The 6069-nt window shown below is 39.8% G+C and overlaps 1 protein-coding gene across 1 annotated transcript in view; it reads left to right on the forward strand.

Moving 5' to 3' along the window:
* PAK7 (p21 protein (Cdc42/Rac)-activated kinase 7) overlaps nucleotides 1-6069 on the forward strand; it is a 522812-nt gene that overhangs the window by 70136 nt on the left and 446607 nt on the right. The gene's annotated exons all lie outside the window — the stretch shown is intronic.

Raw genomic sequence — 6069 nt, forward strand, 5'->3', positions numbered from 1 at the left:
CTTTTGGGCCACTTTTCTTTGGAATGGGCATAAATATAGATATCTTCCAATTGGTTGGCCAAGTCACTGTCTTCCAAATTTGCTGGCATAGATGAGTGAGCACCTCCAATAGTACATCAGTTGAAAGATTTCAATTCGTATACTGTCAGTTCCTGAAACCATGTTTTTTTTCCCCAACATGTTCAGTGCATCTTGGACTTCTTCCTTCAGCATCATTGGCTCTTGATCATTTGGTGCCTATTGAAATAGTTGAAAATCTACTATTTCTTTTTGGTTCGGCGACTCTGTATATTGTTTCCATCTTCTTTGGATTGTTTAGGCATCTTTCACTTTTTTGCCCATGGAGGCCTTCAATATTGCAAGTTGAGGCTTGAATTTTTCTTCACTTCTTTCAGCTTGGCAAATGCTGAGCACATTCTTCTCTTTTTGGTTTCTAACTCCAGGTCTTTGCATATTTCATTATAATAATCTGGCTTTGTCTTCTCGAGTTGTCCTTTGAAATTTTCTGTTCAATTTCTTTTACTTCATTGTTTTCTTACATTCACTTTAGCTCTCACACTTGGTAACCACTAATAAACTTACGTCTCTATACATTTGTCTTTTCTGTCTGTTTACATAAGTCAGGTCATAACATTTGTCATTTTGTGATTGACTTATTTCACTCAGTATGATGTCTTCAAGTTTTATCCATACTGTAGCATGTATCCAGACTTCATTTCTCCTACTACTTGATTAGTATTCCATTGTATGTATGTATCACATTTGTTTAGCCACTCATCTATTGAGGGACCTTTAGGTTGTTTCCACTTTTTGGATATTACAAATAATGCTGCAGTGAGCATTGCTGTATAAGTCTCTGCTCTCAAATCTTTAGGTGTATACCTAGGAGTCTAATTCCTAGGTCATATGGTAGTCCTGGTGTGGCACTGTGGATTAATGCACTGGACTGCAAAGTCAGTGTGAACCACAAAGTCAGCAGTTCAAACTCACCAACCGCTCCTCGGAAACCCTATATAGGATTGTTAGGTGTTGGAAATGGCTCGACAGCACTTAACAACAGCAACAACATGGTAGTTCTATTTTTAGGTTTTGTTTTTGTTTTTAAGGAACTTCTCCACTGGTTCCACAAGAAGCTCTGGTAGCGTAGTGGTTACGAATTGGGCTGCGAACCACAAGATCAGCAGTTCGAAATTACCAGCTTTTCCATGGGCGAAAGATGAGGCTTTCTGCTCCCGTAAAGATTTACAGCCTTGGAAACCCTGTTCAGGGTCGCTATGGGTTGGGATTGACTCCATGGCACTTAACAACAGCAACAACAACACTGCTTCCACAACAACTATACCTTTGCATTCTTACTAGCAATTGATAAATGTTTCCATTTCCCCATATTGTAACCAATATTTGTAGCAGTGAAATGGTATCTCATTGTCTCATGGCTTTTAATTACATGTGTCCGATGGCTGATGGCAATGAGTATTGTTTCCTGTGTTTGGTGGCTTGAATTTCTTTGCTTCTCTCTCCCTCTTTTGCATTGACATGGCAAAAAGTCTGTCTCTTGATTGTTGTCTTTGGCTATCATCACTTCAGACCTGATTTTAAGGAACAGATTGTCGGGCCTCTTTTTCTAGTCCCCCTTAGTCTGGAAACTCCACTGAAACCTGCCTAGCAGTATAGTAACACGCAGTTCTCTACTGTCTTACAGGTGGGAGCTATGGTGAAGTACACTGGCCAGGAATCTAATCTGAGTTTCTTACAGGGCAGGCAAGTGTTCTGCCACTGAATTGTCAGGCTCCCAGCCCTAGATTAATGATTCCTAAGTGTTACAATACCTCAGAATCACCTAACCATGTCAAAACAGATTGCTAGCTCACTCCCTTAGACATTCGGATATAAGTAGGTCTGAGGTGGGACCCCAAAATTTGCCCTTCTAATAAGTTGTCAAGTGACACTGATACTTCTGACTCAGGGAATACACTTTGAGAATTACTGTCCTAGATGAATTCAGTCATTCATGAGTGTTGGTGAGATAATTACAACTGGCAGACTGATATCACTACAAATTTGTGGGTCCCAACTTAATATGGCAACATGTCAGCATAGCCTAGCAAGCTTTTTCTGTGTCTACAATCAATTATATATCTGTTCTCCCCCCTCAAATTTACTACTTCTTCTTTCTCACACATACGTTAGCATTCAGACTTTAGGCCGTTGACTTGCCTCATGGTTTTCTTGAGCTAAGAGAAATCACCAGAGAGAAGCTTCCTGACATCTTCTCATCACCAGTTTATAATCTGGTGTATGAATTGTATTTCATTTACTTTTCTCCTCTTACCTGATGGAAGTCAGATAGCAGTCCTATACTTTGAATCCCATACTATTTAGCCTTCTCCGGACTCAGTTATGTGTGTCCTTGGATCAACTTATCACAGTGCTTCAGAATTTCCCATCTTAAAATGATGCAAATAATAATGAGCCATCTTTGACCCTACAATGTCAATAGCTGGTACTCTACTTTCCTACAACCTTTTGAAGCCAAAATTCTGAGAGTTGTTTTCTTAACTGAGAGGGCTTCAAAAAGTTCATGGAAAAATGAAATGGAAAGATAATGGAAATTTTCCATGTGCTTTTTGAAGCCTCCTTGGGCATTTTCCTCACCTCTCTCTGTTTTTTAAAAATTTTAAGTTTTATTGTGAATTGAGTGATAGTTTACATGGGGGAACATTAGTTCATTTCATTACAATGATTACAATCCCCTGCATACTTCATCATTCAGCAATTTGCCTCTATTTCCTCTGTTTGTTTTTGTTTGTTTGTTTTTTGGATGTGCACGAAAACACTCAGGAATATACAATCATTCAAACAGCCAAAGGGCATACCCTGCCTCCCAGCCACCAGCACACATCCCCTCTCTCTCCATGAGTCTAGAGTCCTCAGCTGCTCTGTCTCTCCATGTCATCATCTCTGCCTCCATCCCTGGCATTGCCACTTCTCTGGGTAGGGTCTCAACGCTCCTTTCCTGCTCTTCTCCCTTGATGGTCCTCGGGTCCTCCAGTCTTGGACTGTAAGATCTACTACTCACCCGTTTTTGCAACAAAACTTCTACTTTTACAGTTGCCACAATTGCAATTAGTTATGATAACAAGTGTCTTGTCCCTATATCCTTTCACCAGACCTGTCTAGACAGGATGAAAACCACTCAGTGGGGATTCTACCTTCCACCACACCGCCTGACTCTAAACTCCCTCTTAAAAACTTGTAAGCCAGTCACTTTATGCTTTTATAGCTCCCCCAATTTTAGGTAGCCAATGTCTAAGTTGCCCATCCTTATCAACCTTGTTTGCAGAGTGGACAGGAATGATCCTTGCTGTAAAGATTCTTTCCCTCATGGTATTTTAAGCTACTGCATACGTAAGTATAGATCAAGTTCATATGACTGCAGCAATTTACCTTTCTTTCACCCCCTCTTTTCCTTCCTCTAGTCAGGTTCTGAACATCTAGCCACTGAAACTGCTAATGGGCAGTATCTGCAAGTATGGGTGCCTTTGTGCATCTCCCCTCACTTCATATCAGCTGGGACACTGCACTCTCAGCTCTATCCTTCCATGGCCATGTCCTTGTCCATAGGCTCAGGAGTCCCCAGGTCTCAACCATACTTTGGGCCAATCAGCTCTCACCATACTCCAGGTCTATGGAGTCTATGTAACTTGGTCAGACTCAGCCCACCTCTTCATTGCTGCTTTCCCCCCGACTTTTTCTCACCAGTAGACCAAGGTGGTCTCCAGCAAGCTTACATGCCTGCTTGTGTATTCCATTTGAGTTACAGTCTTGGGAGGGAGTTTGTCCTGAAGGGACTTGATTGCTTACCTTGATGGCACCCTGACAAACAATTTGCTTGTTCTTCTTGTAGCCAATCAGGCTTCCATTTTTGTTTTTGTTTTTCCCTGCTGGTCTTTCTTTCAAGAAGTATCTCTGTCCATCTAGCTGTGCCAGACTGGTCTGCTTGTAGGTTTTGGATGGGGCTCCTCACCTCTCTTTACCTGATAAATCGACTCCAGTCTGGTTTCACCCCCACAGAAGTCTTTAAAGCTGCTTTCATATAATTTCTTACAACAGCAAAGTTCTTAGTCTAACTCTTCCCATTGACCATTCCACTCATTCCTTTACCAGAGCAACCTTCTCTAAGTGTGATCTCTTTAGGTTTGTGATACTTCTCTCAACTCACTTTCCCTTTTTAGTTTCATTCATGTTTTCCTTGAATGACACCCAGTCATTTTTATGCTAATTAATGCCTTATATCTAGTGCATACTGTCGCCTAATTGGTATCTCCAGTTAGCTGTTTAAGGGGCAAGTCACATTAATATCCTCTAGATTCCCTAGACCTAACTCTATCTCATTCTTTCCCATTTCAGAAACACCTAGTTACTCGCAGTCCATCAGGAGTTCTTTGACAAATGCCCCACTGTCTCCTATCATATCTAATCCATCCTAAGATTTTGATGCCTTTTCATTTTACGGCCCCCTTACATTAAACCAAATACCACCATTGTATCTTGCCTGTGTCCTGTAAAAACCTGTGACAGATTTCCTTGCTTGTCTCTGAACTCTCCTCCAATAGACAGAGTAATCTGAAAAGAATTACACAAGCGATGATATTTTCAATAGCCTCATGTGCATGTGAAAGTTGGACAATGAATTAGGAAGACCTTAGAAGTAGTTAGGCATTTGAATTATAGTGTTGACGAAGAATATTAAAAGTACCATAGACTGCCAGAAGAACAAACAAATCTGTGTTGAAAGAAGTACAGCCACAATGCTCCTTAGAAGCTAGGATGGCGAAACTTTCTCTCTCATACTTCAGGCATGTTATCAGAAGGGACCAGTCCCTGGAGAAAGACATTGTGCTTGGTAAGGTGGAGGGTCAGTGAAAAAGAGGAAGGCCCAATGAAGTTGATTGGCACAAAGGCTGCAGCAATGGGCTCAAGTGTAACAACAATTGTGAGGATGGCGCTGGACTGGGCAGCATTTCATTCTATTGTGTGTAGGGGCAGTTGAGTCAGAACCAACCTGAGGACACCTGACAACAGTAACAATTTTTTAAAATTACAAATCAGATTATATTATTCCCCACTTTTCATTCTGGTGGTCTCCCACCACACTTGGAATAAACTCTAACTTTTCATTTATTATTCTACAAGTTTTACTCATCTTACATCTTTCCAGTTACCCTTGGGCTATATTCCCTACACTGTAGCAGCATTCCGTGCCTCTCAGTATCTCACACTGGGACCTTTGCACTATTGTTTCCTCTGCTTAGACACTCTCCATGCCTTTTCAACCTGACTCATTTGCATCCTTTAGGTCTCAACCTATTTATCACATCCTCTTCATCATAGTATCAAATAAAACTTAAATGAAAATTTTAATTGATACTGAAAATTTTTCGTTTTTGAGTTTCCTCTAGCAGACCTAGTAGTTGATGAATCTGTGAAGTTAGAATTTTCAGTTGTGTTAATGACTACTTCCTCAGAGTCTAGCTTATGAAGTAACACATAAGTGCTCAACAAGTATTTGTTAGAAACTGAAAAAACGAGACAATCATATGAAGAGCAGCAATATAATCAATAGACTGCAAGTCAAAAGCTTTGTAAACAGATAAATTTTATATATGCTGATAATGGATTGATATTTTATAAATGTAGTTGAGAAATGCAAATTGCTAAACTTCATATAGTGTAATACCATTTGTGCATATAAATGTATTAATTTCCAGATTTATATCTATATTCCAGAATTTCTACTCCAGGGAGTAGTTGTGAGAACATCTTTTATTTCTGCTCCACCTGAATGATGTTTTTTTGTTTTTAATTTTTATTGTGAATTGAGTGATGGTTTACACGGAAGAACATCAGCTTTACATTCATCCTATCATATATCATTTCATTGAAATGATTATAACCCCCTCCATGCATCATAATTCAACAGCTGTTGCTTCCATTCCTTCTGTTTTTATTTTCTTGGGTTGTTTTTTTTTTTTTTTGCTTCTAACTTCTCTTTCCATAAAAAGGAAT

This window comes from Chrysochloris asiatica, unplaced genomic scaffold, assembly GCF_000296735.1.
Source record: "Chrysochloris asiatica unplaced genomic scaffold, ChrAsi1.0 scaffold00141, whole genome shotgun sequence".
Classification (NCBI taxonomy): Eukaryota; Metazoa; Chordata; class Mammalia; order Afrosoricida; family Chrysochloridae; genus Chrysochloris; species Chrysochloris asiatica.